General features: G+C 44.0%; 1 protein-coding gene and 1 long non-coding RNA gene across 3 annotated transcripts in view; one reads left to right on the top strand and one right to left on the bottom strand.

The window, feature by feature from the left end:
- Positions 1 to 2,464, bottom strand: part of DCAF1 (DDB1 and CUL4 associated factor 1) — a 92,442-nt gene extending 89,978 nt beyond the window's left edge. The window contains exon 1 of the mRNA XM_058726779.1: positions 2,347 to 2,464. The gene's annotated coding sequence lies outside the window, so the exon portion shown is untranslated. The remainder of the gene's footprint in view (positions 1 to 2,346) is intronic.
- On the top strand, positions 1,629 to 21,714 carry LOC131510112 (uncharacterized). 2 transcript variants are annotated; one of them, XR_009260911.1, is made up of 5 exons: positions 1,629 to 1,806; positions 8,617 to 8,766; positions 8,957 to 9,047; positions 10,006 to 10,065; positions 21,465 to 21,714. It is a non-coding gene; the product is annotated as an uncharacterized LOC131510112 (long non-coding RNA). The 2 variants fall into 2 exon arrangements; XR_009260910.1 differs by lacking the exons at positions 10,006 to 10,065; positions 21,465 to 21,714 and having other exon boundaries at positions 8,957 to 9,275.
- The last annotated feature ends 229 nt before the right edge of the window (positions 21,715 to 21,943 follow it).

Genomic DNA, 21,943 nt, shown 5'->3' with positions numbered 1-21,943 from the left:
CCACATCCACCACTCTTGTTTTGCAGAGGGAAAAAATGAGACTCCACAAAGTTTGAACCCCACCTTGTCCAGTGGCCACAGTAGCTGTGGTCTCCAGAAGTCAGTCTCTGCCTCCTATTCCCACAGGTTCAACTTCATAGAGGGGCCTGAGGCTCAAGTAGGAAATGAAGCAGACCACCCCCCCCAACCCCCCCCCCCCCCAGCTCCCACCTACCAGGGTCTCAACAAGACTGAAGAGCCTCCGGAAGAGCCCCATGCAATCTTTAGGACATACTTGTATTTTTTTATATATTTTTCATCTGAAATTAAAAGTGAACTGGTCATCCTGGGGCACCTGGGTGGCTCAGTGGGTACGGCATCTGACTCTTGATTTTGGCTTATGTCATGATCTCACGGTTCACGGGACTGAGCCCCGTGTCAGGCTCTGCACTGACAGTGTGCAGCCTGCTTGGGATTTTCTCTCTCCCTCTCTCTCTGCTTCTCTCGCAAGCATTCTCTTACTCTCTTATCAAAATAAATAAATAAACATTTTTAAAAAGTGAACTGGTCATCTTATATTTTATCTGGCAACACCACCTCAGAACCACTGCTCAGCCCTGGACCCCAAGGACTCCCTGCATGTGGTCCCCAGAGCCTCTCTTAAATCATCTGCAAAATAGTTAGAAGCAAATAAGAACAGCTGTCTCCCAAAGGGTTTCATTAGACAGGCAAAGCAGTCAAGGCTCCTTTAGCCACAAGCTGATGATGTGAGTGCTATTAGGCTCAAATTCTTCCCATCTACCCTTCTCTCTTTAACCCCATTGGTTGTGGTCAAGAATAAGAAAATAGTTTTTCCTCTTTACTGGGAAGAGTTTGCAGATGGAGATGGGTCACCAGTGGAGTCCAGCCTGGGAAGAAAATAGACCTGCATCCTAATACTGGTGCTCCCATTTACCAGCTGTGGAACCTTGGCCTAATCACTCCGCCTCCCGAGCTTCAGTTTCTTTTGCTGGAAAGTAGAAATAACATCTTCTTTCTAGCATTGAGGATTAAATGTGATAATGCATGTAAAATACTCGGCTTGAGGCCTACCACACAGTAAGTGTTAGAGAAGTGATGACTATTCCTATTTTGATTATTCTTGGTCTAATGCTGTCCCTGTTTAAGTTCTTCAGCTGGTTTCTCTTTGCTCCCAGGACTAGCTGCTGGCAGAGCTCAGGTTTTCCTCATTTAAATGAGAAATGAGCTCCTAACCAGAAAAAAATCCTAGGGCATATTTTCAAAAGTGCTGGGAAGTAGCAAAGGAACCACCCGGGGGGGGGGGGGGGATCACCTGTCCACCTCTCTGTCCCACCCCAGAACTGAAAATTGCACGGGTCAGAGGGTGGTTTAAGAAGATCTGTTCCTAGGCCTCCAGATGCTTTAAGAGCTTTAAGAGCTACCACTGATCAAAGGTGAAAGTAGTCAAGGCCAAAGAGCCCCTTAGATGTAAAACCAGACATGTCACCTTCCCAAACCAGCCTATCCACCCTGCCTCCCTGCTGGGAGGCCTGTATCTAGAATCCTTGCCCAGAGCACACTTGCTTCTTTCTCTGGGTCCTCTGGCAGGATGGTGATGTCACAAAGTAGAGGGCAGAGGGTTTGGCCATAGATATACCCTGGACTACCCTCACAGTGAACCTGCCCATCACAAACAAGGGCTGCAGCATGAAGAGGGCCAACCTCTACCTTCCAGGTACCTGCACTACCTATCAGATGACAGCCTGGCTGCCAGTTAGCATCCCTGCTGACTCCTGTGGCCTGCCCTTTCCAGAGACTATGCTCCAGGTAAGAGGGTGAGGAACAGGTGCAAGGAAGGTAAAGAGAAAGCACCCCCAGCCTCTTTTGCCTCACGTTCCTGGAATCATAAGCTCTTCCAGGAGGAACAACAGTGGAGTCAGAATTGGAGAGAAAAGACCTTGGATTTTTGACAATACCTGTTTGTGGCCATGAAACCTTTCTATGGAATTCAGGGATCTCAGTCCTGACCTATTTGAAGGTACTCTGGAGACCACAGGGGCAGACCCTGATGAAGACTCAGGTCACATAAAACATCTATCAGTCTTTTTACTTTGAAAAGCCTAGAGAAGATTAGCTTTGTGTAATGGAAGGAGGCTCAGCTGACTTCCCATTCAGAGGCCAGAGACCCACCGTCGCCACCACCACTTGAAGTATCCACCACCTCCTGCCCCTCCCTAAACCTTGCTGCAATGGGCCTGGACCTCTGAGACATATTGCCAGGGTAGCCAGGAATATCCAGTTAGGTCTGGGAGTTGAAGTCATTAAGGAAAGGTGTTTCTAAGTGTAGAAGATGTCCTGGGCTCTTACCATGAGGCAGTTCCTCTTCATTCCCTCAGAGGTGGGGGTGTCTCTCCATGAAAAGTCACATGGTGTTTCTGGGGGGAGCCCCTCTGTCTAGTTCCTGCTTCATCTGGTCCAAACTTGTCACAAGATGGCCTTTTGTGAAGTCACAAAGCTGGCTGCCTCCCCACAGGACCAGGGACCAGGACAACCAGGGATTAGTGGGAATTACTTGGGGCTATGGAGGGCTTCAGAAGTGGCCTTTGGACCCTGAGGGAGGTGGGGGGCCTAGAGGGGCTCGGGTTGTAAAGCATGAGGGGGTCAGTCGGAGACCTGGGGATGAGAACAGTTTCTCAGATCTTGGTCATTGCAGGGAGGTAAGAACAGCAGGCGCCTGGGTCTGTGGTCTGTGGTCTTTGGCCATCATCCTGTCCCTTGAGACCCAGAGGAAGAGGGTGAATAGAGGGCCCCACCCCAATTGAATACATATAAAAGTTCTGATCACTGATGTTCTGGATGTTCCATGGCAAAGAGAGGTTAAGACCTCTGAGCTGAGGATTCAGTCTTCCCCTCAGTGCAATCCATCGATGGTCATTCACTTGTGGTTGAATTTTCCACCTGTTTCCTGGGCAAGCGCATGCTCTCACATTCTTCTGCATTGATAAGCAGCCCCGTTGGCCTTGGGATACCTCACCCTCACCTGCTCAGAGGAAGAAAAAGGTTGGGAGAATAAATGGGAATACCCAGAGCCCACTCTCTCCAGGGTATAGAAATTTCTACCACCAGAGAAGCTAACCCATAAAAGAAAACAGGAGGGAGAAGAAAGTTTCACTACATATAGTATACAAAGTCAACCACTGCTGTGGAAGGTCACAATTTGTAGGGGGGAGGGGGATTCAGGAGAGCCACTTGATTGAAGTCTTGTTTAAAAAATTTGTTTTAGGGGCACCTGGGTGGCTCAGTCGGTTAAGTGGCCGACTTCCGCTCAGGTCATGATCTCGCGGTCCGTGAGTTCGAGCCCCGCATCGGGCTCTGTGCTGATGGCTCTGTGCTGATGGCTCGGAGCCTGGAGCCTGCTTCTGTTTCTGTGTCTCCCTCTCGCTGCCCCTCCCCCATTCATGCTCTGTCTCTCTCTGCCTTTCAAAAATGAATAAATGTTAAAAAAAATTTAAAAAAAAAAATTTGTTTTAGTATTTATTTTTAAGAGAGAAAAAGAGACAGAGCACTAGTGGGGGAGAGGCAGAGAGGGAGACACAGACTCTAGGCTCTGAGCTGTTAGCACAGAGCCTGATGCAGGGTTCAAACCCATGAACCTTGAGATCATGACCTGAGTCGAAGTCAGACACTTAACTGACTGAGCCACCCAGGCACCCCTGAAGCCTTGTTTAAAAAAAATCAAGAGGGGTGCCTGGGTGGCTCAGTCAGTTGAGCCTCCAACTTCAGGTCAGGTCATGATCTCACAGCCTGTGAGTTCAAGTGCTGTGTTGGACTCTGTGCTGACAGCTCGGAGCCTGGAGCCTGCTTCAGATTCTGTCTCTCTCTCTTTCTCTCTCTCTCTCTCTCTCTCTCTTTCTCTCTCTCTGCCCCTTCCCCACTCACTTTCTGTCTCTCTCTCTCAAAATAATTTTTTTTAATCAATAAAAAATATTTTCTGTGAAGTTAAGGATTCCTGAGTTTCAGCTCTATGCCTCACCTTGTATCCTGTGTCACTTGGGCTGAGGAGGATGCAGCACATGATGGAGATGACATGTCCTGCTCTCAAGGGCCCACAGTCTAGGAACTGAGTGACTGTGCCCAGCTGCCTTCCTTTTTTTTTTAATTTTTTAAAATGTTTTACTTATTTTTGAGAGACAGAGAGAGACAGCATGAGTGGGAGAAGGCAGAGAAAGAGAGGGAGACCCAGAATATGAAGGCTCCAGGCTCTGAGCTGTCAGCACAGAGTCCGACATGGGGCTCGAACTCACGAGGGCCGTGAGATCATGACCTGAGCCGAAGTCGGAGGCTCAACCCACTGAGCCACCCAGGTGACACCCCCCCCCCCCCCCCCCCGCCAAGTTGCCTTCCTTAAAGAGAAAGCTATGGCCCAGGAAGTGGTGGGGCAGCCTGGAATCCCTAGGGCCCTACCTCCCAGGTCAGGTCCCTACATTTACCTGAAGGTAAGAACAGACTAGAATCATGAGGGCTTTTGACATTAGAGCCAAGGCAGCTTCACACTGTCTCTCGGGGGCTGAAGTTCTGGGTCTTGGGGTCATTCATTCTGTTAAGAGTGGCCCTCCCCCATGTGGCTCCTCTCTTGGCCATTTTTGTTGCAGCATTGAAGCCATACTTCCACAGAGGGTCTTCTACTGTATACTCTATGGAGCCTGCGAGTGTGCTGTGGGGACAGGCCTGGTCTAAGGGGTAAAAGACTAGAGGGCGACCCTGGGCAAGTTTCCCCATCAGAAGTTTACTAGAGCTACGGTTTTTAAATTTTGTTAGTATTATTTTAGTGTAGAATCCTTTTTTTTTTTTTCCCCAGTGAAATCTTGTACATCTGTTCATTAAGTAGAAAAAAGAAGCCATGTTGGGAGTTGGAGGACACCGTGTGGCAGAGTTCCTACCAATTCTGAGGAACTCCTTAGGATTCTAAGGAACTCAGTTTGAAAACCATCTGTCATGTGGCTTCCAGACCCATCTTGGCTTAGCCTGCCATAAATCTGTGACTTCAAAGCCCAGGCTTTAAAAAGAAAGAGAGCAGGCTAAGGAATACCACATTTAGTGGCCACCTCAGAGTCCTGTCCTGAGTAACTTCCCCCACTATCACTTCCAGTTCCTGGTCCTGGCTCGGCTTAATTACAACCGCCAGTACATCTCCAACCCACCTCTCACCTCGCCCTCTACTCCTAACTTTGATTCTCTTTTATGGGTTCTGAAATCAGCATCCAGGGCTCTGTGGCCCAAAGCCCACATAGGTGTCCTAAGTCAGGAGCACATCAGGCACCTTTCTGAACCTGAGTTCAGTAGGCAGGAGACAGGAGATTCTCATTCTCTGGGTAGCATTCAGATTTGCCTCTCTTCTGAGATTCTTGTAGCCTCCAGAATTGTCCTTGTCCTTTTTTAAAGTTTTTTTTGGAGCTTTTTGTGTGGGTTTTTGTTTTTTTTGAGAGAGAGTGCACACGTGCATGTGAGTGGGGGAGAGGCAGAGAGGGAGAGGAGGAAAGAGACACTCAAGCAGGCTCCACACTCAGCACAGAGCCCAAAAAAGGGGCTCTATCTCACAACCCTGAGGCCATGAGTTGAGCCAAAATCAAGAGTCAGACACTCAACCGACTGAGCCACCCAGGCGCCCCTCTCCTTGTCCTTTTTTGAATGCAGGACATACTAATTTCATGGGGCTGCAAGCCTTACCTAGGAGCCAGAAAATACTCAGGGCAGCCTGGGTGGAGAGCAAACCCTGCCCTCCCCCATTTCTTTTCCTCAAAGATGCAGAGCAGAGAGCAAGGTGGGCTCCCCACCCCCAAACCTGTTAGGACTGGATTCCAGGGGCTTTAGTTTCAAAGAATCCATAAAAAGCATCATGGCCTTGGCTACTCTGAGGAGGACCAGAAATTCAAGAGGGCAGAGTAATGGTGCTGTGGACCTTGTTACAGAGAAAGGTAGTTACATTGTAGCAGAAAACAAAGGCTACTGCTTTTTCTCTGCCCTGATGGCTAGGGAGGCAGGGCAAAGACAGCAGACATTCCCTAGGGCCAGGCATGGTGCAGCAAAAACAAGGCTCTTCAGTAAGCTGAGAGGCTAGTACAAGGTTCTCTGCCCTAGCTGCACATTTGAATCACCTGTGGAGTTTTGATGATCTCCCAGTGCCAGGAGCCTGTTCCAGATCAATTAAATCAGTATCTCTACAGATGGGTCACAGACACTATTGTTTCCCAAAGCTCCACAGGTGATTCATTCACAGCCAAAGCCAAGAATACTGGTCTGGGGTGAGAAGCTGGCATCAAACAGAATGTGGATGTGATGCTCTTCACCCTGAGGTGGGCCTGGAGACTTGAAATCCTGGGGGCCAAGTGAGCTGGGCCCTGCTGCTACTGGAAGCCATGGGATCCTCTGTTACTCTCCTACCTACATACCCACTCACCTGCCACACACACACACACACACACACACACACACACACACACACACCAGAGCACCTATTCCAGTGAAAGTGGGACAGAAGGCTCAGTGATCCAGCCCCAGGGAAGGAGAACATGCGCCCTGATTTAGAATCCTGACCCTGCTCCTCTTTAGCTATGTGGCCTGACAACACTTCTGGGTCTCAATTTCTCATCCATAAAATGGGGGAATAATGCTTACTTTGAAGGTGGTTACAAGGAAGTACCCAGCTCACAGGAAGAGCACTAGAGATTGGGCCGCTAAGCAATAGGAGCCCAGACTCCCTCTGTCAGCTGAGACATGGCCGTAGGGATCAGCTGTCCAACTCTCTGGTTTTTCACATGAAGATCTCAAAGTCCAGAGGGGAGAAGTTTTCCCAGGATACCAGCCTTCCAATCTCCCTCTGCCCCAGGAGCTTCACATCATGGCAGCCTTCCTGTGTTGGGCTTTAGCTCTCCTCATCCAGCAAAAGTCCAAAAATGATCTCTAGGGCTTCTAAAGAAGTAAGCAGGGATTTTATAATAACCTTTAGAATGTCTTATTGGAGATGCTTGGCTGACCTTGGGGTAGAGGGTATCCAATCTGGCCATTTGGCCCCAATGGGCTATTTGTCTCCACTCCCTTCTGATAGTCCTTATCCTAAAAAGAAGGTTCATCACCTCAGTACTAAGGGTGAACCCCACCCCCACCCCCCCCCCCCCGCCGGCCTCCCGAGGCTGAGGACTACAGAACAAGGATCCACTCTGCCCCTGAGGCCTGGGCCTTGGGTTAGAAAGAGTGGGCAGGGCAGATTGCTTTTCCATATAAGCTCTTTTTGTACTTTAGCTTCGAAGCCACTGAACATGTACTGCTTTGGTAAAAATAAATCGTATTGAAAAGTAAAACTATACATGTCACCATACATTTGTCCAAATCCATAGAATATACAAACACCAAGAGTGCTAATAAACTACAGACTCTGGGAGATGGTGATGAGTCAGTGTAGGTTCACTGATTGTGACAAATGTACCACTCTGGTGGAGAATGTTGGTAATTGAGGAGGCTGGGGTGAGGGAGGAGGCGGGTGTGGGGGGAAGTGTGGGGGCTGTGTACTTTCTGCTCAATTTTGTTGTGAATCTAAAACTTCTCTAAAAATGTTAAGTAGAGGGGCACCTGGGTGGTTCAGTCGGTTGAGTGTCTGACTTTGGCTCAATTCATGATCTCGCAGTTCATGGGTTCGAGCTCCACATTGGGCTCTGTGCTGACAGCTCAGAGCCTGGAGTCTGCTTCGGATTCTGTGTCTCCCTCTCTTTCTGCCCCTCTCCTGCTTGCATTCTGTCTCTCTCTCAAAAATAAACATTAGGGGCGCCTGGGTGGCGCAGTCGGTTAAGCGTCCGACTTCAGCCAGGTCACGATCTCACGGTCCGTGAGTTCGAGCCCCGCGTCAGGCTCTGGGCTGATGGCTCGGAGCCTGGAGCCTGTTTCCGATTCTGTGTCTCCCTCTCTCTCTGCCCCTCCCCCGTTCATGCTCTGTCTCTCTCTGTCCCAAAAATAAATAAAAAACGTTGAGAAAAAAAAATTTAAAAAAAAAAATAAACATTAAAAAATTGCTTTAATAGAAATAAAAATAGTAAGTAGATAGAAGTAAAACGGATATATACAGAGAATAATAGTACCCTTCCCATGGTGTCTGCAAGGATTATATGAGCTAATGAACATTAAGGACTTAGCCTGACCCAGGTAATTGCTCAGTATGAGTTGGCTTTTGTGTTTTATTCTAAAGCCATCTCTGTCCCGTGGTTTCCTCTCAGCTGCCACTCATGAGAGGGAGATGGTGGGAACAGATCTTTCCCACCCTTTATCTCAGGATGCTGAGGCACCAGAGGCTTTGTCACTAGCTCAGTCACATGGTTTAACTGGTGATGCTACAGCCAGGCCTCTGGTGAAAGTTACTGACCTTTGTGCAGCTAGAGTTCTGCACTAAGTCCAGGCAGACACAGAGCATCTCCTTTGAGCAAGGTTCCATGCTCAGACCCTCAAAGTGTTCTTTCAACAGTCCTACAAGGTAGGCATCATTGCTCCATTTTAACAGATGAGTAAGCTGTGGCTCAGAGAAATTAACTAACTTGTCCAAGCCTGCTCGGCTATAAGGACAAAGTCCAGAACTCCTGCTTTCTCCATCAGAAAAGGAGGCACAGGAGGTGAGCATTCGGCCAGTACCCTAGCTTGACCTACGGTACTTATCCCCTCCTCCAGCAGCCTTTCGAAGATGCCACCTTGGAGGACAACATCTTCTTCCCAGGAGGACTTGAGCAGCCCAGTGGCGTCCCCCAGGTCTGTTGGGATACCTGCTCTGGGGAAGGATGAGGAAGCATCCCAACCCCTCTCTTTTGGAGTCTGGAGTTGGAGATGCTGGAGTATAGAGGGCCTGATTCCCCATCCTCCCTCTCCCAGCCTACCTAGCTGCCTTTTTAGGCAGCTCATTCTTCCCTGTGTTAACTTTCTTGCCTACTTCCTTCTTCAGGTGAAAGGGAAATGATGAAGATGAGTTATCCTGGAGGCCCAAACCTTCAATGTGGTAGCTGGGCATAATCTGGGAAGGCTTCCTGCAAGTGGTAAGGGTCAGGGCCAGACTGTAAAAAGTGGAAATAAATAGATGGAGAGAACCATGGGAAAAACCCAAACTGTGATTTCCCTCTCCTTCTTAGAACTGTAGGTGCATCACCTCCTAATAGACATTCATTTGCTCATTCTTTCATTCATTGATGGAGCACCATGTGCTGGGTAGGAAACAGGATTCTACCTCACGTCCACAGGCTCTTCAGGTTGATAGCCACACAAACAGCCAAACAATGTGACAGTGGCTGTAATGAACATGTTCTGGGACCCCACAGGCTGCTAAAGCGCATCAGAGCATTCAAGAGAGTTGACATGTGGCTCCTTAAGGACCAGCTCTGTGTTTCCTAAACCCCAGATATACTTACATAGGAAACAAATGGTTTTTATAAAAACAAAAAGTTCACTTTGCTCTCACACAATATTCAGTGTTCCATTGTGTTTGTAACCCCACATCCAACTATGGAAAAGTTTCTCTGGATCCCAGTAGTTCTTAACTCTTTTTTTTTTTTTCTGTTTTTTTTTCTTTTATTGTGATAAAATACATATACATATAAAAGTTTACCCTTTTAACCTTTTTTTTTTTAATTTTTTTCAACGTTTTTTATTTTTATTTTTGGGACAGAGAGAGACATAGCATGAACGGGGGAGGGCCAGAGAGAGAGGGAGACACAGAATCGGAAACAGGCTCCAGGCTCTGAGCCATCAGCCCAGAGCCTGACGCGGGGCTCGAACTCACGGACCGCGAGATCATGACCTGGCTGAAGTCGGACGCTTAACCGACTGCGCCACCCAGGCGCCCCTTAACCTTTTTAAGTGTACAGTTCAATGGCACTAAATATATTCATAATGTACAACCATGACCACCATCCATCATCTTCATTGTAGCTCTTCTATTTTTTAAAATTGAAACTCTCTACCCATTAATATTAACTCCCCATTCTCTGTTCCCCCCAGTCCCTGGCAACTACCATTCTACTTTCTGTTCTGTGAATTTGACTGCTTTAGATACCTCAGGTAAGTGGAATCTTACAGAGGCGCCTGAGTGGCTCACTCGGTTAAGCTTCCAACTTTGGCTCAGGTCATGGTCTCGGGGTCTGTGAGTTCCAGCCCCACATTGGACTCTGTGCTGACAGCTCAGAGCCTGGAGCCTGCTTTGGATTCTGTGTCTCCCTCTCTCACTGTCTCTCATGCTCTGTCTCTCTTACTCTCAAAAATAAATAAACATTAAAATTTTTTTTTAAAAGTGGAATCTTACAGTATCTGTCTTTCAAATGACTGACCTCAAGATTCCTCCATGTTGTAGCATGCAACAGGATTTCCTTCCTTTTAGAGGCTAAATAATATTCCACGGTATGTATATATCACCTTTTGTTCGTGCATTTATGCATCAATGGACACGGGTTCCTTCCACATTTTAGCTATTGTGAATAATGCTGCTATGAAACATGGATGTATAAATATCTCTTTGAGATGCTGTTTTCAGTTCTTCGGGGTACATACTCAGAAGTGGAATTGCTACATTATATGGTAAATCTAGTTTTAATTTTTTGTAGAGCCACTGTACTGTTTCCACAGTTGCTGTGTCATTTTACATTCTCACAAACAATGCAGAAAAGTTCCAATTTCTCCACTTCCTCACCAACACTTGTTCTTTCTGTTTATTTTTTTTTTAAGTTTATTTATTTTTGAGGGGGCCTGGCAGACAGAGAGCGTGAGACACAGAATCCGAAGCAGGCTCCAGGCTCTGAGCTGTCAGCACAGAGCTCGATAAGGGGCTCAAACTCATGAACTGTGAGATCATGACCTGAGCCGAAGTCGGACACTTAACCAGCTGAGTCACCCAGGCACCGCTATTTCTGTTTATTTCATTGCTAATGTATAGAAATGAAACTTATTTTGTGTGTTGACTTGTTTCCTGCTACTTTGCTGAATTCGTTTATTAGTTCTAGCAGTTTTTTTTGTTTGTTTGTTTGTTTGGAATCTTTAGGGTTTCCTACATATGAGATCCTATTATCTTCAAACAGGGATTATTTTACTTCTTCCTTTCCAACTTAGATGCCTTTAATTTCTTTTTCTGGACTAATTTCTCTGGTTAAAATTCCAGTACTGTATTGAATAGAAGTGGCAAAAGCAGGCATCCATCGTTACCTTGTTCCTGATGTTGGAGGAAGAGCTTTCAGATTTTCACCATTGTGATTTGGGCTTGTTTTTTGCTGTGGGTTTTTTTATATATGACTTCTATCATATTGAAGTAGTTTCCTTCTGTTACTCGTTCTTTTAGTGATTTTATCATGAAAAGGTGTTGAATTTTGTCAAATGTTTTTTCTCTATCAATTGAGATTATGTGCTTCCTCCTCCTTCATTTTGTTAGTAATACCCTGATTGATTTTAGTATGATGAACTATTCTTGCATTCCAGGAATAGATCACAATTGGTTGTAGTGTATATTCCTTTTAGTATGCTGCTGAATTTGGTTTGCTAATATTCTATTAAGTATTTTTTCATCAGTGTTCATAAGGTATAATTATATGTAGTTTTCTTGTAGTGTCTTTTATCCGACTTTGATATTGGCAATGTTGGCCTTGTAGGATAAGTTAGCAAGTGTTCTTTCCTCTTCATTTATTTGGAAGTTTGAGAAGGATTGGTATTAGTTCTTCTTTAAATATTGCATAGAGTGGCACCTGGGTGACTCAGTTGGCTAAAGTGTCTGGCTTCGGACCAGTTCATGATCTCACAGTTTGTGAATTTGAACCCTGCATCAGGCTCTCTGCTGTCAGCACAGAGCCCACTTTGGATCTTCCCTCCCCCTCTCTTTCTGCCCCTCCCCCCACCTCTCAAAGATAAATAAACTTTTTTTTTTTTAATGTTGGGTAGAATTCACCAATGAAGCTATTAGGTTCAGGGTTTTATTTGTTGGGAGACTTTAGATTACTGATTCAATCTCCTTACTAGTTGTAGGTCTACTCAAAATTTCTATTTCTTCATGATTTAATCTTGGTGGGTTTTGTGTTTCAAGAAATTTGTCCACTTCATCCAGCTTACTATGTTCATAATAATCTCTTACAATCTTTTTTATTTCTGTAGGATCATTAGTAATGTTCCCACTTCCATTTTTTTTATTTTAGCAATTTGAATTAGATTTAGTAATCTCTTTTATTCTTGGTCAGTCTAACTAAAGTTTTGTCAACTTTATTGATCTTTTGTTTTTAAGTTTATTTGTTTATTTTTGACAGAGAGAGAGAGAGAGAGAGCAAGTGGAGAGGGGCAGAGAGAGAGGGAAAGAGAGATAGTCCCAAGCAGGGTCCACATTGTCAGTGCAGAGCCTGATGCAGGGCTCGAACCCATGAACTGTGAAATCATGACCTGAGCCAAAGTCAGGCACTTAACCAACTGAGCCACCCAGGTGCCCCTATTGATCTTTTCAAAGAACCAACTTCTGGTTTCATGAATTTTCTTTATTCTCAATTTCATTTATCTTATAGGTCTTTACCTTGCTACAAATCCTCTCCCCAGAAAACTACCCATACATCTCAAAGTCTACATACATATTGAGGGGTCTTCACTGATCCTTAAAACCGAGGGATCTCCACTGACAGATTAAACTGGGTAGAGAGCAGGACAAGGAAAAAGGAATGGAGCTGACACTCATGACTCATCAGGTGCTATTTCAATGAGAGCCTCTTAAACTTTATTGTGGTAGTTTGGGTTGGGTCCTTAGCATCTGTCTTTCTAACAAGCTATCAAGTGAGGCCAGGGCTATTGCTTCTGGTCCCTGCTTTACACAATGAGGCTCTAAGCAACCCTACCCTCTCTAGCGCTGCTTCTCTGCCTTTCAGGTAAGCTCCCCTCTCCACAAAAGTCATCCCCAGGTAGGCAGGTGTCCCACTGACTCCTCCCTTCCCTTATCCCCACTTGTAGTTATGAAGACCAAACCATGCCATTTCCTAAACAGTGCTGACCCCATTTGTCCATTTGTGCTCTCCCACACCCTCATTTTAGGCCAGCAACATCTGCTGGGATCATCACAGAGTTCTCACTACCCATGGTATGATCCCCTAACCTTCACTGTTAGTGCAATTTTTTTTTAGTTTATTTGTTTATTTTGAAAAAGAGAGAGTGTACAAGTGGAGAAGAGGCAGAAAGAGAGAGGGAGAGAGAGAATCCCAAGCATGCTCCACGCTGACAGTGCAGAACCGGATGCAGGGATCAAACTTACAGGCGGTAAGAATATGACCTGAGCCGAAAAGAAGAGTCAGATGCTTAACCAACTGAGACACCCATGTGCCCCATATTTTTTTCCAGTTTATTTATTTATTTTTGAGACAGGTGGAGGGGCACAGAGGGAGGGGGACAGAGGATCTGAAGTTGGCTCTGTGCTGACAGCCCTGATGCAGGGCTCAAACTCACAAACTGCGAAATCATGACCTAATTCGAAGCTTAACCAACTGAGCCACCCAGATGCCCCTCTTAGTGCAATTTAAATTGCAAGTCGTTTTAGACTTCAATGTGCCTTACAAGGGCATGTGTGACTCTAGTCCTGGTCACAACTCTAGTCTTGTTTCTTTCCATCTTACTCGCACAGTTCCTACCTCTTGGCTTTTGCCTATTCTGTTCCCCCCTACTCAGAATCCTCTTCCCTGCCTTTTATCCAACTCTCACTCCTTCTCCTGACCTGGTCTGCCTGTCCCCCCACCCCTTCCTTTTAGCTCAGCCAGGTTGGGAGCCTACCTGACCACTCCTGCCTCAGTTGGGGTCATTTTGATGATCCCTAAAACCCCTGAAACTCCCTTAAGTAAAACAAGGTACTGAAGAGAAGGGGGTACTTTCTGGACTTCTCCAGCAGGAGCCCTCACCTTTCCTTCCCCTCCCTCTTCTGAGACTCCCAGCCCAATGCCCTCTGACTGGTTGTGTCATAGCTCTCTGTACCTTCGAAACTTGAAATTCTTGGGATATAGAATTCAATTGGCCCATCTGTAATTAGGTATTCTCCCCGGGCCAATCAGCTACTGCTGGATAACTGAGACATATAGCATAAACATAGCCTCCAGGCCCCATTTCTGAGTGGGTGGGAAGTTTTGGAAAGGGGAGCGTGAGCTAAGTAGTCTCCAAGATGTCTCCTGCAATTCTTAAGGTATTTAACCTGTGCTTCCGTCTCATAGTGGTATAACTGCTTGCTCCTGGTCTGCCTTTCCCAGTGGACATTAGCTCTAAGGACAGAGGCCAAGCTGTATAACTGTCTTCAGGGCTGAAACAGAATGTACCCAATAAATATTTGTGGAATGAAATGCCAAGAAAGCCCAGAGAAAGGACTGGCCTTTATGTTCATGGAGACAACCCGGAAGAGATGACATTTGGGCCAGGAATTAAAGGAGAGTGAGTTTATGGGGCACCTGTGTGGCATAGTCTGTTCAGCGTCGACTCTTGATGTTGGCTCAGATCATGATCTCATGGTTCGTGAGTTTGAGCCCTGCATCAAGCTCTGCACTGATGGTGTGGAGACTGCTTGGGATTCTGTCTCTCCTTATCTCTGCCCCTCCCCTGCTTGTGCTCTCTCTCTCTCTCTCTCTCTCTCTCAAAATAAAGAAATAAACTTAAAAATTTTAATTAAAAAAAAAAAAAAAGCAGAGTGAGTTTACTAACCGGGAGTAGAGGTTTAGGTTTAGCAAGAGGGAATGGTGGTCCTATGGTCTGAGTTGGTCCAACCACACATTACTGAGCACCCAACAATTAACAACACATTGGGTGATTGCTGTGGGGCCAGGGTAAGGCCTAGAAAGGGGTGAGAAGTAACCAAAGGGGAGATTGGATTCCTAGAGTATCTAAACCAAATATTCCTTCCCCTGCACCCCCACTGGTAGTTTGTTCTCATGGGGATTAAGGCTGTAAAATAATTATGTTTGTGTGCCTGTATCCCCCAGGAGTCTCAGGGGCTGTGGTTTTTAACCTTTATAAAACAAATCCCCAGGGTTTTTTTGATGAACCTGAATCCCCTGATGGCAACATGAGGACTGTGGACACCCCTAATATTCTGTTCAATACATGTTAATGGAAACCAATTTTGTAGTAGACTTGGGGCTACTGAGACGGACCAACCTGGTCCCATCTGGAGGAGTCAAATATAATTTACAATAAGAATGAAATAGGTGCCCAAGATAATTACAGCAGTACAGCTGAGTCTTGGGAATCCCAGCCAATCTCTTGTAGAGGTGAGTGTGAGCTTGTGATCATCTCTAGAAGATAGTGGGAGTGACTTAACAGTGAAAATGTTAGCCTAATTTTTTCTTTCTTTCTTTCTTTCTTTCTTTATTTATTTTTAATTTTTTTTTTAATTTTTTTTTTCAATGTTTTTTATTTATTTTTGGGACAGAGAGAGACAGAGCATGAACGGGGGAGGGACAGAGAGAGGGAGACACAGAGTCGGAAACAGGCTCCAGGCTCCGAGCCATCAGCCCAGAGCCTGACGCGGGGCTCGAACTCACGGACCGCGAGATCGTGACCTGGCTGAAGTCAGACGCTTAACCGACTGCGCCACCCAGGCGCCCCTAGCCTAATTTTTTCTGAACTAAATAAACGTGCACATACATTTAACACTTCCAAAGAAAGTTTATAGCCATTTTCTCATTTCTTTTTCGCCATTGCAAGCATATTATTTGCATTTTACAGATGAAGAACTCATCTCAGGGAGGTTAAGTGATTTGCCCAAGGTCATACAACATGTGGGAGGAGATGGTTCCTCCCCAACCTCCATTCTTGAGGAAGAACCCTTCACTGCTTGGAGAGAGTTATAACTCCTTCCAGATACTCTCAAATTCTCTCCAGACCATGGAGCCTGTAAATGATGACCATTTCAGAAAAAGAGCTATTGAACACCTACTGTGTGGAAAGCATCATTTCTTCTCCCTTATAAATAATAAGCATGCTCTCAGAAAAAAACCAGTATAAGTCATTTACCCTTGAAGTAAATAAATTCTCCCACTTTCCCTAAACATCTTAAAAATATGTATGTATGTATTTAATTTGAATTCTCAGATCTGAGTTCAAATTCTGGTTCCACTAGTTAGTGGCTGTGAGATCTCATGCAACTCAACCTCTCTAAGCTTGTTTTTTGATTTTTTAAAATTGAGGTAAAATTGGGGCACCTGGGTAGCTCAGTTGGTTGAGCATCCTGCTTCACCTCAGGACATAATCTTGCGGTTTATGAGTTCAAGCCCTGCATCTGGCTCTCTGGTGTCAGCATGGAGCCCACTGTGGATCCTCTGTCCCCCTCTCTTTCTACCCCTCCCCTGCTCACACTCTCTGCAAAATAAATAAAATGTTAAAATTGAGGTAAAATTCACATAAGTGAACCACTTTAAATGAACAATTCACAATATTATACAATCACCACTTCTATCTGCTTTTAAAATATTTTCATCACCTCAAAATAAAACCCCATTCTTTTTATTTTTATTTTTATTAATTTATTTTTTCAGTATATGAAGTTTACTGTCAAATTGAAAACCCCATATACATTAAGCAATTACTTTCCATTCCATTGCCGGCTCCCCCACCCCCAGCCTTGCTTTCTGTCCTATGGATTTACCTATTCTGTATATTTCATATAAATGAAATCATACAACATGTGAGTTCTTGTGTTTAGTTCATTTACTTAGTGTATTTTCAATATGGTACTACATGTCATAGCATGTAGCAGGACGTCTTCATTCCTTTTTGTGGCTAAATTACATTCAATTGTATGTATATACTACTTTCGTTTATCCATTCATCTGCTGATAAACACTGGGGTGTTTCCACCTTTTGGATACTGTGAATATTGTTGCAATGGACTTTGGCATACAAGTATCTGATTGTGAGTCCCCATTCTCAATTCTTCGGGGGTACATCCCCAGGGATGAAATTCCTGTGTCACAATAATTCTATGTTTAGCTTTTTGAGGAACTGCCAAACAGTTTTCCACAGTGATTATACATTTTACATTCCTATCATCAAGACACAAGTATTCTAGTGTCCATATCCTCTCTAACACTTATTATTTTCTAGGGGTTTTTTGTTTTTTGTTTTTGTTTTTGTTTTGCATTATTTTGTAATAGTCATCCTGATGGGTATGAAGTAGTATCTCATTGTGGTTTTTATTTGCATTTCCCTAATAATTAGTGATTTTAAGTATATTTTCACATCCTTACTAGCTATTTGTATATCTTTTATAGAAAAATGTCTATTCAAGTCATTTGCTCATTTTCAGTCTGGTTACTTGTATTCTGTTGAATTCTAGGAGTTCTTTACATATTCTGGATATCAATCCCTTATCAGATACATGATTTGAAATATTTCTTTCATTCCATGGCTTATCTTTTTCACTCTTTGTTGGTGTACTTTGATGTACACCAGTGTTTCATTTTCATAAAGCTGAATTTATATATTTTTCTTTTTTTTAATTTTTAAATGTTTTTATTTTGAGAGGGAGAGAGCACCAGTGGAGGAGGGGCAGAGAGAGAGGGGGAGGCTCCAACCTCAGGCTCCAGGCTCTGAGCTGTCAGCACAGAGCCTGACAGGGTGTGGTGGTGGGGCTCCAACTCACAGACTGTGAGATCATGACCTGAGCTGAAGTTGGATGCTTAACTGACTGAGCCACCCAGGTGCCTCTATATATTTCTTTTGTTGCCTGTGCTTTTGTTGTCTTATCCAAGAAATCATTGCCAAATTCAATGTCATAAAGCTATTGCCCTATGGTTTTTTTTCTTTTAAAAAATATTTTTATTTATTTTTGAGAGAAACAGCACGAGAGGGGGCAGAACAGAGAGAGGGGGATAGAGTATTTGAAGTGGACTCTGCGCTGACAGCAGCAAGCTCAATGTGGGGCTCAAACTCATGAACCATGAGATCATGAGCTGAGTGGAAGTTGGATGCTCAATCAACTGAGCTGCCCAGGTGCTCCTGTTTTGTTTTGTTTTTTGTTTTAAATTGTTATTTATTTTTGAGAGAGAAAAAAGGCAAGGGAGGGACATAAAGAGAGGGAGACAGAGAATCCGGAGCAGGCTCCAAGCTGTCAGCACAGAGCCTGACGTGGGGCTCGAACTCACTAACTGTGAGATCATGACCCCAGCTGAAGCTGGATGCTCAACCAACTGAGCCACCCAGGCACCCCTGTTTTTTTTTTTTAAAGAGAGAACACAAGTGGAGGAAAGGGAGAGAGAGAGAGAGAGAGAGAGAGAGAGAATATTAAGCAGCCTCCCTGCTCAGCACTGAGCCTGATGGGGGCTTGATCCCACAGCCCTGGGATTATAACCTGAGCCAATATCAAGAGTTGGACATTCAACTAACTGAGCCACCCAGGAGGCCTTGCCCTATGTTTTCTTTTAAGAGTTTTATAGCGATAGGTTTTACATTTAGGTATTTGATCCATTTTGAGTTAATTTTTGTATATGGTGTAAGGTAAGGGTCCAGTTTCCTTCTTTTGCATGTAGATATCCAGTTTTCCCAGCACCATTTATTGAAAATACCATCCTTTCTCCCACTTAATAGTCTTGGCATCCTTATAGAAAATCATGTGACCATATACACGAGGCTTTATTTCTGGGTTTTATGCTATTCCATTTGGTCTATATGCCTGTCTATGCCAGTACCACACTGTTTTGATTACTGTAGATTTATAGTAAGTTTTCAAATCAGGATCATTTCCAGCTTTGTTCTTCTTTTTCAAGATTATTTTTGGCCATTTGGAGTCCCTTGCAACTCCATATGATTTAGGATGGATTGTTCCATTTCTGCAAAAGACAGAAACAAAAACACGTTGCAATTTGATGGGGACTACATCAAATGTGTAGATTGTTTAGGGTAGCATTGAATCCAACAATATTAAGTCTTCCAGTCCATAAAAACAGAATGTCTCTCCATTTCTTTGTATTTAATTTCTTTTACCAATGTTTTATGGTTTTCAGAGTACAAGTCTTTTGTCTCTGGTTAAGTTTACTCCTAAGTATTTTATTCTTTTTGATGCTAATGTAAATAGGATGGTTTTCTTAATTTCCTTTTCAGATTGTTCAGTGTTTATGTATAGAAATGCAACTGATTTTTGTATATTGGTTTTGTGTCCTGTACCTTTGCTGAATGTTTATTAGTCCTTTTTTGGGTGGTGTGGAATGTTTAGAGTTTTCTACATATAAGAGCATGTCATCTGTGAACAGACAATTTTACTTCCTCTTTTCCAATTTGGATGCCTTTTATTTCCTTTTCTTGCCTAATTGCTCCTGTTAGGACCACCAGTACTATCTTGGATAGAAATGATGAGAGTGGGCATGCTTGTCTTATTCCTGATCTTAGAAGAGAAAGTTTCAGTTTTTCACCATTGACTATGATGTTAGCTATGGGCTTTTCAATAAGACCTTTATTGTGTTGAGGTGAGTTTCTTCTATTCCTAGTTTGTTGAGGTGGTTTTTTTTTTTAATCACAAAAGGGCCAATTTAGATGCTTTTCATTTTTTTCTTGCCTAATTGCTCTGACTAGAACTTCCAGTACAATATTAAATGGCAGTGGTAAAAATAGACATCCTGGTCTTGTTCCTGGTCTGGAGGAGAAAGCTTTCAAAGCTTTCAGTACTTCACCATCAAGTACAATATTAGCTGTGGATTTTTTATAAGTGCCCTTTATCATATTAAGGAAATTCCCTTCCTTCCTAGTTTTCTGAGTGTTTTTATCATGAAAGCAAGCCCTACCTCTGAGAGCATCCATGTGTAGTAAGGGCAGGTAAATCTTCATGGCTCTGGAGCCCAGGGCCCCTCACATTACCCACCCAACCTTAACAGAGGGTGGGTTAAATAGAACCTCAGCCACTAAATCTAGAATAGAAATCTAGAATCCCAATTCATCAAGCCAAACCCTGAAGTCCAGCTAGGATGACTTCTTTTTTTTTTTTAAGTTTTTTTTTTTAATGTTTATTTATTTATTTTGAAAGAGAAGGGAGCATGACTGGGAGAGGGGCAGTGAGAGAGGAAGCAAGAGAATCCCAGGCAGGCTCTGCACTGCCAGTGCACAACCTAACATGGGGCTCGATCCCATGAAAGAATGCCTAGAAACAACATGAAAACATATGAAAGTATAAAACTCATTGATAAAGTTAAATATACAGTCAAATTCAGGGCACTCTAATATTGTAATGGTGGTGCATAAATCACTTTTTAATTTATTTTTTAAACTTACATCCAAGTTAGGGTTTTTTTTTTTTTTTAAGAGAGAGTGCATGAGCCGGAGAGAGAGAACCTTAAGCAAGCTCCACACTCAGCATGGAGCCTGGTGCCGGGCTCAATCTCACAATCATGACCTGATTGGAAATCAAGAGTGGGATGCCCAACCTGCTGAGCCACACAGGTGCCCTTAAGTTTCTTTATTTTATTTATTTAAAAATTTGTTAATATTTATTTATTTTTGAGAGAGACAGAGTGTGAGCTGGGGAGGAGCAGAGAGAGAGGGAGAATCTGAAGCAGGCTCCAGGCTCTGAGCTATCAGCACAGAGCCTGATGTAGGGCTGGAACCCATGAACCATGAGATCATGACCTGAGCTGAAGTCCAACACTTAACTGACTGAGCCACCCAGGTTCCTTTAAGTTTTTATTTTAATCACCTGGTCCTCATCACAAGTACACTCCTTAATTCACATCACTTATTTCACCCATTCCCCCCATCCTCTGGTACCCATCAGTTTGTTCTCTAGAATTAAGAGGTAGGATGACTTAGTGCACCTGGGTGGCTCATTTAGCTAGGCATCCAACTTCAGCTCAGGTCATGATCTCACGGTTTGTGAGTTTGAGCCCCACATTAGGCTCCACATTGACAGTGCAGAGCCTGTTTGGGAGTGTCTCTCTCTCTCTCTCTCTCTGCCCCTCCCCCACCCATGCTTTCTTTCACTATCAAAATAAATAAGCAAACTTAAAAAAAAAGTAGGATAACTTATTTCTTGTCCTTTTAGATCCCTGATTTTCCCCATGCTGTTCTGCTATCCAAAACATTATCCTTAAAGGCCCTTCTTCTTTCAGCTGAAGCTGAAAGCTATTGAGCTTTTCTGTATCTCTTTTAGGGCTTGGGGATCTTGGTAAGATTGACAAGGTTCCTTGTTGCATGGACCTCACAATCTAATTAGGGGAGAGAGATGATAAACCTATGAAGAAAAAATGTCAGGTAATATTAAATGTTCTGCAGATAGAGAAAATAGGGTGGTTTAATGGTCACTAGGCAGTTACTTAGATTGAGTAGGTAGTCATGGAGGGCTTCTCTGAGTAAGCTGATGAATTTGATGGAACTGAATGGAATTATTCTCTGTAGGACTTTTTAAAAAGCAACTGTTTCCATGACAACTATCTATGGACTTAACAAATGTGCATGGTCATTTATAAGTATAGTAATGTGTGCTACTTTCCTAGGACAGTTGATCAACAGCATCTTTCACACCATTTCCAGCCAGTGCCAGCCCTAAAAAGCGATCCCTCAATACCACACAATTTGGGAGCAAGCTACAAGCCACTTCTCTACTCTCTAGGACAGTCATCTGAGGTTCTCACCACACCCCATGCTGCCCCTGAGCTTTGGCCCTTCTGCCTAGAATTCTCCTTTCCTGAGCCTTTATATGCTTCTCTGTAGCATTCTTGGCGTGCTTACCTCATCAGGGTCTTATTAAATGCCTCCCCGCTCCTGATGGCCTCTCCCATAGTCTCTGTTTTATGTTCTTTTCAGCACTCATTAGAATTTGAAATTATTTTGTACTATTTGTCTCTCCTGTTTAGAAGGTAAGATGCTTCAGGGCAAAGATGTGTTTTCTTTTGCTCAGCACTGTGTTCCCTGGGGGCCTATGTGAGCACCTGAAATACAGTTTGGGGACAATAAATGTTTGCTGAATGAACAT

This window comes from Neofelis nebulosa, chromosome 4 (genome assembly GCF_028018385.1).
Source record: "Neofelis nebulosa isolate mNeoNeb1 chromosome 4, mNeoNeb1.pri, whole genome shotgun sequence".
Classification (NCBI taxonomy): domain Eukaryota; kingdom Metazoa; phylum Chordata; class Mammalia; order Carnivora; family Felidae; genus Neofelis; species Neofelis nebulosa.
Note: the sequence above shows the minus strand (reverse complement) of the source record. Positions and strands in the feature narration are given on the sequence as shown.